Genomic DNA, 12,599 nt, shown 5'->3' with positions numbered 1-12,599 from the left:
AAGCTAGCTAGAAAAGATTTACACACACACACACACACACACACACAATCAAATAATTTATGAACAAAAATTTGACAATGTAATGTGAGTCAATATTAGCAAGCACTGATTGCTTGGAAATGGCTGTTAGAAATAATAGTAACGTGTAAAAAATGCCAAATGTGTAACACAGAAAACAATGTGAAAGATGTTAGTTCTGCATTCCTGACCTGACTCCCAGGCCTACTGTGTATTGGGTCCTAACTTTTACAAGGGAATCCTGTAATCCACATTTGCATATAGCTCCAAGCACTGCAATCAATGCCCTGGCTTAGGGAATGTGAAATGACATGGCAGTAGTTCTCTGTCACAGTAAAGTGTTGCTCCTGTTGCTTGTCTTGAAGTTACCTTGGTTCCCTTGCCTCTCACCTCATTCATTCATTCAACAGAGAAGGTAGGCACTTTGTTAGGTACTAGGAGCGCAAAGGAAAGTAAGTCTTAACTTAAACATCACTTCCTTAAGGATGTCAAATTACATGATGCCTCAGTGTAGGGTTCCATAGTTCCCTGGATCTCTCTTGAATTCCATACCAAGTTGTTGCATATATCAATAGTTCATTCTTTTCTTATTGCTGACTAGTATTACAAGGTATAGATGTGCCTGAGTTTGTTCAACCATTCACTCATTGAACGGCACTTGGGTTTTATTTTCCAGTTTTCTGCTATGAACATTTGTGTATAGGGTTTTGTGTGAACATTAAGTTTACATTTCTCTGGGATAAATGCTAAAGAATGCAATTTCTAGGTTGTATGGCAAGTACGTGTTCATTTTGTAAGAAACAGCAAAACTATTCTCCAGAGTGGCTGTGTTACTTTACATTCTCACAATCAATGAATGAAAGAGCCAGTCTCTTTGTATCTTTTCCAGCATTTGGTAAAATCACTATTTTTTATTTTAGCTGTTCTTGTAGGTTTGTAATGATATCTCATTGTAATTTAATTTGCATTTCCCTAATGAGTAATGATGTTGACAATCTTTTCATATGCTTCTTTTGCTGTCCATATCTCTTTTCGTTCACTTCATAATTGGATTGTTTGTTTTACTATTGAGTTTCAGAGATTTTTTTACATTTCAAAATATAAGGTCTCTGTCAGATGATTTGTAAACATTTTCTTCCACTCTGTAGCATGTTTTCTTATTTTCTGTTAAGATGATCTTTTGAAAACTGAGGTTTCTAATTCTCATGAAGTTTTATCAGTTTTTCCATTACGAATTGTGCTTTTGGTATCATGTCTTATAACTCTTCACCTAGCCCTAGGTCCTGAAGATGTTCTTGTATTTTTTTTTTGAAAGTGTTATAGTTTTGTATTCTACATGTAAATCCATGATCCATTTTTGAATTAATTTTTCTATATGATGCGAGTTTTAGATTGAGTTCATTTTCTTTGCCTAGGGATATCCAATTGTTCCAGCACCATTTGTTGAAAAGACTATCTTTCTTCCTCCATTGGGTTGTTTTGCACCAGCAATCAATGTATTTTAAATTGACTTCCACAAAAGCTGTGGTTCTGGCCCTCACAGAGCTCACAATCTCCAGAGGGAAACAGCAACAATCATAGCACTTTAAGATAAAAGCTACAACAGGGGTCTGCACAGGGTGCTGGGGAAGCCAAGGAGGCTATACCACAGTAATGAGCTTCCCGTCCACCTCCTTGCATCCACAACTCCCTGCGGGTAACTGTCTGTCCTTGAAGTCTGCTTGTAGACGTTCCTGGATTTCTACTCTTTGCCTCAGCTTAGGATAGTCGGATCTAACCAGCTGCATTGGAACAACAGCTACGGAACTATGCTCCAAAGTTTTTACTGCAGATCCCTGCCACTTCAGGTCAACTAGACTCTCATTCTATGTCTACTTCAGTCTCGGCCATCCAATGTCACTTAACATACTGTATTCCAATTTTTTGTTTGTTTGTTTTGTTTTGTTTTGTTTGTTTGTTTTTTGAGGCCGAATCTCACTCTGTCACCCACACTGGAGTGCAGAAGCACAATCTCGGCTCACTGCAACCTCTGCCTCCTGGGTTCAAGCGATTCTCCTGCCTCAGCCTCCCCAGTAGCTGGAATTACGGGCACACACCACCATGCCCAGCTAATTTTGTATTTTTAGTAGAGACAGGGTGTCACCACGTTGATCAGGCTGGTCTCGATCTTCTGACCTCAAGTGATCCCCCTGCCTCGGCCTCCCAAAGTGTTGGGATTAAAGGCATGAGCCACTGCACCCAGCCACTGTATTCCAATGTGTAAGACCCACAGTTTCTCACCAATTTTGTTTGGGGTTTCCTGCCCAGACCAAAGATATCAGGATGGAGTAAAGCAGAGAGATATGCATTTTCCCATGAGTTGGTGCTGTGCAGGGAATCAGTCAGGTATATTCTAACTCCAGATTAAGGAGACAGTAGACAGAGAAGAAAGGGGTGTTTCTTGCTAGGTTGACAGCCTACTCCATTTGAGCTCATGGGTCTTTAATGTGTAAAATATACATTAATAACAACAATGGCAACAATAATAATCCATTATGTGGCTTAAACTATCTAAAGTGTTGGTTTACATAATTAAATGGATTAGCCACAGAATTCCTCCACTATCCCCATCTGAGGATTTGTTCGACGCTGATCACATTTAGCTATCTCTGCTTAACTATTTATGATCTGAACTCCTTTGAAGAAAACTCACCCTAAAACAACTAGTAGGGGTCCTGGAATGGGGGAGTTTCTCCTCTATGGTGACAGGGTCTGCTAGGAACTGAGGAATAATTTTTTTTTGTGTGGCCAGGCTAATAGCTAGAAATGTGATTCATCAATTAAGTACTGGAAACACTGGTCTCTTTCATAACTCCAAATTCTCAGGATGTTAATCAAGCAGAGTCATCCTATTTCCCTGACAGGCCTGGCATAGAGTCAAGACTTAAAAGGAAAAATTCTAAACATGACCTGTTAGCACTGAAGAACTTTCTTTTTTAATAAGATGTATCCATTAATGAAGCTCTCCTGCTTTGGGATGTGTGCTAATTAATCATAAATGGGAGAGATGATCCCTGTTATGGTAATGCCAGCTGCTGTAACATATAAACTCCAAAATTTTAATAGCTTAACAAAATTGAAATGTACCTCTTGCTCCCGTACATGAGTGTTTCTACTTAAAGGTGGGTTCTAAATAGTAATTCAGGAACTCAGGGTCCTTCTACCTTGGAGCTCCTCCAGCTTCAATGTGTGGCTTCCAAGATTGTTGACCTGGGGGAAGAGCACAGAGGATAGCAACTGGGTGTTTTTATGGACCAGGCTTGCAAGTAGCTCAGATCATTTCTGCTCATATTCTATTAGGTAGAATCTGGTCTCATGGCCACACTAATTTCAAGGGTGTCTGGGAAATGTAGCAAATCTCTGTGTCCAGGAGGAAGAGCATCAGGTTTGGTGAACACCCTATGGTGTCTCACACAGTCCTGAAGTAACTGCATGTCAGTGATCTAAAACCAGATATGTGATTTGCAGAATAATTGGAGATCTTCCAGGGTATATAGCCCCCTGTAGTCTAGCTTGCTCAACATGAGGATGATGATAATGAGAGTAGGGCTGTTAATGCAGCAAAGAGTTCCTGATGAGCCAGTGAGCCCACCACCAAAATTTGTTTAATTGTCTTGCTTCTTTCAATCTGTACATGAGTGGGTGTATAAATTGGTGATCTATTTCCTTTATCATTGAAATAAATTAATGATAAATGGTCATTAGCATGATTCTCATATCTTCACCCAGAACACTGTGCATGAGTTAAGCAATTCTTTAGAAAGGTAATATAGTGTAGTGGCTACAAACATAGCCGTGAATTATACCTGGGTGCAAATTCTGCCATATGTTAGTTGTATTAATTAATACTTCTTAATTGCAAATAATCAACTTTAGCTAGTTTATGCTAAAATGGGGAATTTCTTATAAGGATATAGGGCTATCTTGTGGAATTCATGGGTAGAAATACAGCTAGAGCTCAAAAGGGCCGTAAATTAGGATCTGCAAGGCTGTCATGACACCTCTCACCCCTGCTTCTCTCTTTGCAGTTGCTTCACTCTCATATTCTCTGCCTCTGATGCTTCTCCAACTGCATTATCAGAATCTACTTCTCCAAGCCTGTCAAGTCTATATGTTCCAGCCATAAGCAGTGACTTGCAGTGTTTGAATTCCAACTTCATATTTCTAGGAGAAAAAAATTTGTTTGGCTCAGCTTGGGTGGTATATTCATTGCTGACCCCAATCAATAATGAGGTTCTCTCCAAAAAATCTCTTTCAGAGACCAGCTTCTTTAGATGTGGGGTTAGTTCTTAGGAGAGAGAGAAAGAGAGACAGAACTATGCTAGCAAGTATCTTACCTCTCTGAGCCTCCTTTTCTTCATCTGTAAAATGGAGATAACGCTACCAAACCCAAAGATTATTTTGAGGACTAAATAAGACAATGTATACAAAGTCTAACATAGTACCAGGCAAAAAGGATATTTAATAAACAATGAATGAATGGATGTATATAAACTAACAGTATATCACTCCATTTATCAGAGACTGCAAGCTCAAGATAAAGCTGGATAAGTAGGCAAAGTTCTGATATGAAGGCTACTGGGTGTCAATGTTATACAACTGCATTGCTCATGCTGCAGTCCTGAAAACCTGAGGATGTTATGCATTAAACAATAAAAATATTAGGAATTTAAACCCTAACATAGATTTGCAGGCTTGCCAAATTCCACATCTGAGCTTTTAAATCAGAATTCATGGAAGTGCAAATACACCTATTATAAAAAAGGAAACTGTTATTGCTAACTCATATGATTTAATACACAATGGGTCAAGAAGATAGCAGTTTTAGAAAGATAATTCATTCCCCGGCCTTCAGACTGCCACTTAGTTGGAAGTTCCTACCCACGGCAGTCTTTACTGCCACGTTTATTACTCTGATTTTCCATGCAAGCAAAATAATTAGAGGCAGAATTCCATCAAACTCTATGTTGAACCCCATTTGACTAACACTATAGACAGCCTAGGTTTCCCTTTGTACCATCTACCACAATATGAGAGTCTCCTACAGAAAACAAAAGGCAGGAACCTCCAAAGCTATAAAAGTCTTGTTCAGAGATATTTCTGAGTTATCTCTGTAGTATTTTCATATCATGGAGTACCAATATGGAAAAATATATTCCTCCCAAAAAACATCCACAGGGCTTCCCTTACATGAGAAAGACAACTCTAAAATTCACTTTCTGAAGACACATGAGGATTTGGCAGCCAAGCAAATGTCTTTATTGCTATTCCAGTCTTAAAGGAACAAGAGCAATTATTCATACTCATCCAGCACACTTCCAGTCAATCTCCCCCACAGAAGGCCCCTATCACATCAGTAACACAATTGTTGCTATTTGAAATGAACATATAAATGGAGGAGATGGGGATTGCAGAGTTTCTTTTTTTTTTTTTTTTTTTTTTTTGAGGCAGAGTTTCACTCTTGTTGCCCAGGCTGGAGTGCAATGGTGCAATCTCAGCTCACTGCAACCACCGCCTCCCGGGTTCAAGGGATTCTTCTGCCTCGGCCTCCTGAGTAGCTGGGATTACAGGCGCCTGCCACCATGCCCGGCTAATTTTTGTATTTTCAGTAAAGAGGGGTTTCAACATGTTAGCCAGGCTGATCTCGAACTCCTGACCTCAGGCGATCCACCTACATCTGCCTCCCAAAGTGCTGGGATTACAGGCGTCAGCCCAGCCCAGAGTTTCAAAAAATATATGAAGCCATTTCCCTCTCAAGGGCATGGAGCTTAATTCCTCTCCGCTTGAGAATGGGGGGCACTTAGTGACTCACATCCAAAGACTAGGTTATGGAAAGGGAAAAAATAGTAACTTTACAACAGAGAAACGTGGCAGACACCAACTTAGCCAAATGATCAAAGTTAACACCACCCATGATGAGTAACGATGTCACATACCCCTGTTATGATGGGTTGAGAAGAGTACCCCACTTTGTGTTACTGTTTCCAATAAACTTATAGTTCATAGTCTAAGTACGAAGAGAACATTAGACATACCTAAATTGAGGGACATTCCTCAAAATAGCTGACTAGTACTCTTTATAACTGCCAATGTCATCAGAAACAAAGAAAGAGAAACTATTACAAGTCAGAGGAGACTAAAGAGACATGATAACAAAATGCAATGTGGTATCCTGGATGGAATCCTTACACAGAAAGAGATTATACTATTGGAAAAACCAGTGACATTTGAATACAGTCTGTAGGTTAGTTAATAACACTGAACTCATGTTAATTTCTTAGTTTTAACAAAATGTACTGTGGTTATATAAGACATTAACATTAGGAAAAGTTGGGTGAAGAGTATATGGGAAGTCTCTGTACTAGCTTGTAAATGTAAAATTATTTTAAAAATTTGAATAGCAATACTACTCCCTACAAATAACCACAATTAAATTTTCTTTCTCAGTTCATTCTTGGCTCAGCAATTTGCTTTTATCATTATGTCTCCCTCCCAACTGAAAGATGACTTAGAAATTCTGACTCAAACCTCTGGTATGATCAGAAAGTTGCTAGAACTTGATAGCAGCTCTGAAGCTTGTACCTAAGGGTCTGTTCTTTGAAGTACACAGTAATATTTCAGAGTACCTATATAGACCTTTCCATGAGACCGTAACTATCCTTTGTGGAAAACACAAATTCTAGCCTATAGCTAGAAGCAAACATCATGAACCATCATCCTCCCAGGATCAAAAATTCGAAGCTATTTTCAACTTTTCACTCTTCTCATTCTCCACATCCTAATGGTCGTCCAGGATTCTCCATCTGTAATGGCTCTTGCAGTGGTCCACACATCTTCAATCCTATTGCCACTGCCATGCACAGGGTCTCGTTGTATCTCTCTTGGGTCAGAGAAGTAGCCCAATCTGTGATTCTCTTTCTACTCCACTGTCACAAACCTTCCCAGGCTTCCCTTTGCAGAAAATGTAAACTTCATACTCTTCAGCTAGGCATTCCAGGTCCTTCGTCATCTGATCCCAGAATATTTTCTCACCTTGCTTCTCATTACCCTTTATTCAACTCCAGTAGCCTCCTTTCCATTCTCTAAACACTCTTCAATGTTTAGCCTTTATAAATCTGCTTATGCTAAACATTCTGACTGGAATCTCCTATCTTAATTCCCTCTGTTTATTGAAGTCTCATCCACTTCGACTCAGACCTCAACCTCCCCACAAGACTTCCCAAAATCACTTCAGTTAGTAATTTCTCTTCTCATCTCTCCAGATATGTATTATCTACTGTGACATATCAGTTGTTTGAATCAATTGTTAAGCTATTAAAATATTGATATTAAAAGTCATCATGAAAATGAAAATTTCATTATTCATTTGTTGGTAGGTCTCTGTTTAAATAAAATTCTGGATGCCAATAACAAAATTCTGGTATGCTTCGTGGGGGAATATAAGTCAATAAGACTTTGGACTACAACTTCTAAAAGTAAAATGCAAAAAAATAGATTAGTGTTGAATTTCTTATTTGCAACATATAGTAGCTAGTAGAACAATATTCACAATTTAGACAAAAGGACTATAATCTAAGAATCCTACACTTACAAAGAGAGTACAAAAATTTTTAAAGTCATGCAGTGATTAAAAAGGTATACCACCTGTGGTGGGCGCCTATAGTCCCAGCTACTAGAGAGGCTGAGGCAGGAGAATGGCGTGAACCCAGGAGGCGGAGCTTGCAGCGAGCTGAAATTGCACCACTGTACTCCAGCATGGGTGAAAGAGAGCGAGACTCCATCTCAAAAAAAAAAAAAAAAGGTATACCACCTGTATTCATCCAACTCTTGATTGAAACTCACAGAAACTCAACTAATATACTTCCATGTCCATCAATAGACTTCAGACATGTACTGATATTGGTGCCTCAGTGAATATCAACTTTGTATTAGCTCTGTCAAAGAAATGTTGAAAAAGTTCATATATATGAGACATATGAAAACCAAACCACAGTAAGGAGGCAAAATTAATATCAGATGAATTAGAATTCAGAGCAAAAGGCTTAATTAGACAGAACAGGATATTTTGAATGATAGAGGGAAACTATAACTGCCACAAACCCTTATGTACCAAACAAAACAGGAATGACCTGTATAAGGTAAAGACTTTTAGAAATCAAAGAAGAATTTGATAAAGCCAAAATCAAAATCATATCTGGGTTCTTTCCAATTTTTGGCTATTTTATTCTTTTGAATAAGTCTGCTATGAACATTCAAGTAAATATATTTGTGGATATTTGTTTTTATTTATTAAGAATAAATATCTAGGAGTAGGATTGCTGGATCATACAATACAGGTATGTTTAACTATATAAGAAACTGTCAAACTGTTTTCCAAAATGGTTGTACCATTTTGTATTTCCGCCAACAATGTGTGAGTCTCAATTATTTCACTTCTTTGCCTACACTTGGTATTACCAACTGTCTTTATTTTAGCCCTTCTACCGAGTGCAGTAGTAACATGAGCCTTTTATAAAGACTTAATGAGAGTATTTTTATAGCATTAAGTCCAGGATAAGCAATATAAGCACTCAACGAATATTAGCGGTTAGAATTATTATGTAGCAGAAAAGGGGATAATAGACCTCCAATACAAAGGATATCTATAAATTGTTTAAAAAAGATAACCCTGTATAAATATGGATGATGGAAACAAATCATCAGTTTTTAGAAAAGAAATTATGAATAGACAATACAAATATAAAAAGATTCTCACCCTCACTAGCGGTCAGGAAAGTAAAAATTTAGACAATAATGAAGTATTGTTGTTTTTCATTCAATTAACAAAAAGTACAACTGATAGCATCAGCGTTTTATGGGTATGGAAAGAGGGACATTTTTATATACCATTAGTGAAAATGTAAACTGCTGTAATTTTGAGGAAAGCAGTTGGGCAGAATCTATAAAAATTTTAAATGTGGATATATTTTACATCAGCACTTCCATTCCTAGCATTTTTGTCATTCATTAAGGAAAGCATGTCAACATGATAATGTAGTTAATAATGGAAAGCAATAAAAAATCTCCTAGGTACCTATTAATAGTAGAATGGAGGAATAAATTAAATCCGACCTTACTAGGGAATACGATGCATCTATTAAATGAAAATGGAAGATTTACATATATTGTCTGGGCAAAACTTATATGATATATTGTTAAGCAAGTCACAGAGTAATATAGTATGATCCCATAGGCAGGAATGACCTTCATGGGTCCCAAACTCAGATGTGCAAAAATTGTCTTTATTTTTCTATGACTAAATGTAAGTTCCGTCTTTTTTAATGGTTAAAATGATAAATTTTACATTATGTAAATTTTTTTAAGTTCTGTCTTGAGTCCCCTTTCTGCCTGATGATAAAACAGAGTCTTTAGTCAATTCAGAGTAAATTCAGTCAGTGCAGGTTTCCCACCCTCCACTCCTCTCCTCTTCTTTCTCTACGTTGAGTTTAAGGAGAGACAAGGCCTTGAAGTGTGTGAGGGGGCAGGCTCAGGACACATGGTCCTTGATCATCATCTGCTATTGTATCCTTCCCTTTAGATGGCCAGGTCTCTGGGTCTGCCAGCAGCTGCTGCCACCTCCACACTGATCCCAGCACAAGGGCAAACATTCTGCTGCTCACTAAGGAACACAGTGGGGAGGGGGGCAGAAAGACTGAATGGGGTGCTGAAGTCCTATTTTCAAAACACCATCTCTTCTAGCCACTATTCTCACTTCTATTTCTGACTACAACACTGCACCCAACCAAACTTCCCGCTAAGAAACAACTGCAAGAGCTAGATAAATTTTTGAAAATAAAATACAAATCTGTTTGAAGGCATCTGAGCTCTACACAGGAGCCAGGATTAAGGTCCCAGAGCTGAGGTCCCATAGAGAAGGGAAAGCCTGAGGTGAGCACATTCCACCCTGTGTTTCCTATGAGGCATTTACTCATTCAAAAGCAGTGAGGTGTGGAAAAAACCAAGCAGAAAAACAGAAAGCAGCAGCTGAGCAGAGCAGTGACAGTCATTTGCAGATAGCGCTCAAAAGGTAGAGTTTAGAGTTACCAAATGCTAGACACCGAATGCTTGTGTATTCCCAAATTCATATGTTGAAACCCCAACACTCAATGTGATGGTATTAGGAGGCAGGGCAGGAAGGTGATTAGGTAATGAGGGTGGAGTCTTCATGAAGGGGCTACTGCCCTCATAAGAAGAGACAGGAGAGAGCTCACTCTTTCCTCTCTCTCTCTCTCCTTGTTCACCATGTGATGACACAATGAGAAGGTGGCCCCCTTGAGGAAGATGGCCCTTGCCAAGAACCAAATTATGCTGGCACCCTGATCTCAGACTTCAAGCCTCCAGAACTGTGAGAAATAAATTTTGTTGCTTAAGCCACCCAGCCTATGATATTCTTGTTATAGCAGGCTGAGCTAAGACACAAAGGCATGTAAATATAGAGACCAAGAACCTTGAGGAAGGCAAGCGCAGAGAAGTGAGACCATTTGCCAGCCCTAAGTGGCCCCAAACGGGAAGCAATGGTTACAAGGCTTAGAGGCCTAGATGAGCTTTTGCTTCACACCACTTTTTGAAGATAAAAATAAGAGTTCAGGGCCCTCTGAGGAGGAGGGGCACTAGTAGCTATTCCAGACTCTCAGTTGGGGACCCAAAGGGCCGTACTTTAGACATACTGGACTAGAAACAGGGAAGGTCTTTATTTTAAAAATATGGAATTGGGAATTGCTTGTCTTTCTTTCTTTAGACCATTAGCCCAGGAATTTATATGTTCTCTGCTGTGGGTCAAAATTTACTTTGAAAGTATTCTTCAAGCCTGTTGTTTAGGCTTTATAGACAAGAACCAATTCTCTTGATTCTCTTTTTGTTTCTGCTGCAATAACCTTACTCTGTGGATAACCAGTGTCAAAGGTGAGTCTGAACACAGGAAGGGCACAAAATTTAAAGGTGAAAAAATTAATTTCCCAAAAATATAAATCCATATCTGTTAGATTGAGATGATAGGACCCACTCTACAAAGCTGTTGGAGGAATAGAGATAACAGTTGTGAAATGTCTCATTCAGTGCCTGGCACACACAGTAGGACTACAATAAGTTATTACTCTTATAATTCTCTCTTTAATGATTGTTTCTATGACACTAAAGATAAGAAGTGTATTCCTTCCAAACTCAACCAAGTCAATGTTTAGGAATGGGTGACACTAAAGTTCACTCTAAGTTTTTCCTTTAACAGTTACTAGTTGACATGTTAGACAGTCACCTATGAGCAATGTTTCCTGGAACCAGAACCTTTGAAATTACAATAGTGTTGAATCCAGGTAAGATTTGGTAAAAGAATCAGGGAGCCTTAGAATAAAGGTTTCTGATTCTCACTTTGGCATCTCCAGAACCTGAGGTTTTAGAAGACTTTAGGTTCAAAAGTTTTTCAGCTTTGCAGAAACTGAAAGCGTGTCACACTAACTAAAACAAAAGGTCGAATTTCTTTAGGGTGAAATAATATCAACTGTGTTAACACCACTTAGCTCATGCTCATCAGTAGCTTTGATTGCTTGTCAATGACATCTTTGAAATTTCTAGGATACAGTCAGTGGGTGACATAATTTTACAGACTGACATCTGGCAGTTTCAGTATTCCAATGGACTATGTCCAGAACAGGCATGACATTGGATGCAAGTATAGCACAACAGCTGGAGTTAGGCCACTAACTGCTGACTTAACATTTCCCTCATTATTATAATTAGTGCCACATCTATGACAGAGACTCATGTGATTATCCAATTCATAATACTAAATAAAAATGACATTATTGATAGTTACACAATAACTGCCTAAACAAAAAGCACTGATTGAATAGATGAAATTTTTCATAATAAATGTGTTCTTAATTAAACTGTGTTACTTGAGTAACACACTTTTTCAAAACGTGGAATTCATAGAAGGGAAAAGAGGTCTTGTTCGGGGGTAGGAGGAGGAAGATTTGGGAACTTACTCACTTGAAGTGCAGACCAATACCTTGAGTGATATGAAAGTTCTGAGAGGAAAGATGTACTAGGCAAAGCTTGCAGGGTAAGGGGGCACATGAACTAGGCCTTAGAGAATGTTAATGGTTTAGACATTGGTGAGTAAAGGGTGCTCCAGGAGGAGGCAACTGCTTAATTAAAAGCAAGGAGGAACAAGAGAAAAACTAGAGCAGCAATCCTCAGTGACAAAGTTGGAGAGCTCAGCATCAATGCATTGCGGGTGTTCCACCTCAGAGAAGAAATTCCACAAAACTCACTTTTCAACATACCTTTTCTGATGAATCTAAATTGCAGACATCTTAAAAGATAACTATGAAATTGTTAATGCCAAAGCAAGTAAAGGAGTATATTATATTTCTTATTCTGTAACTCCTGCCTATTTCTAAGGCACCTACTACTTTGGGTTGCCAATAAAATAAGTTATACCTATAATAAAATCAATAAAAATAATATATAACTTGTTTATATACCATTTATTTGTACACATATCT

The 12,599-nt window shown here is 38.4% G+C and overlaps 1 long non-coding RNA gene across 1 annotated transcript in view; it reads right to left on the bottom strand.

Annotated features, from left to right (window-relative positions):
- The window catches only part of LOC104001274 (uncharacterized), a 45,511-nt gene that overhangs the window by 17,091 nt on the left and 15,821 nt on the right, over positions 1-12,599 (bottom strand). Inside the window, exon 2 of the long non-coding RNA XR_673002.5 lies at positions 3,145-3,267. This is a non-coding gene — a long non-coding RNA (uncharacterized LOC104001274). The remainder of the gene's footprint in view (positions 1-3,144; positions 3,268-12,599) is intronic.

The sequence above is a fragment of the Pan troglodytes genome, chromosome 9 (assembly GCF_028858775.2).
Source record: "Pan troglodytes isolate AG18354 chromosome 9, NHGRI_mPanTro3-v2.0_pri, whole genome shotgun sequence".
Classification (NCBI taxonomy): domain Eukaryota; kingdom Metazoa; phylum Chordata; class Mammalia; order Primates; family Hominidae; genus Pan; species Pan troglodytes.
Note: the sequence above shows the minus strand (reverse complement) of the source record. Positions and strands in the feature narration are given on the sequence as shown.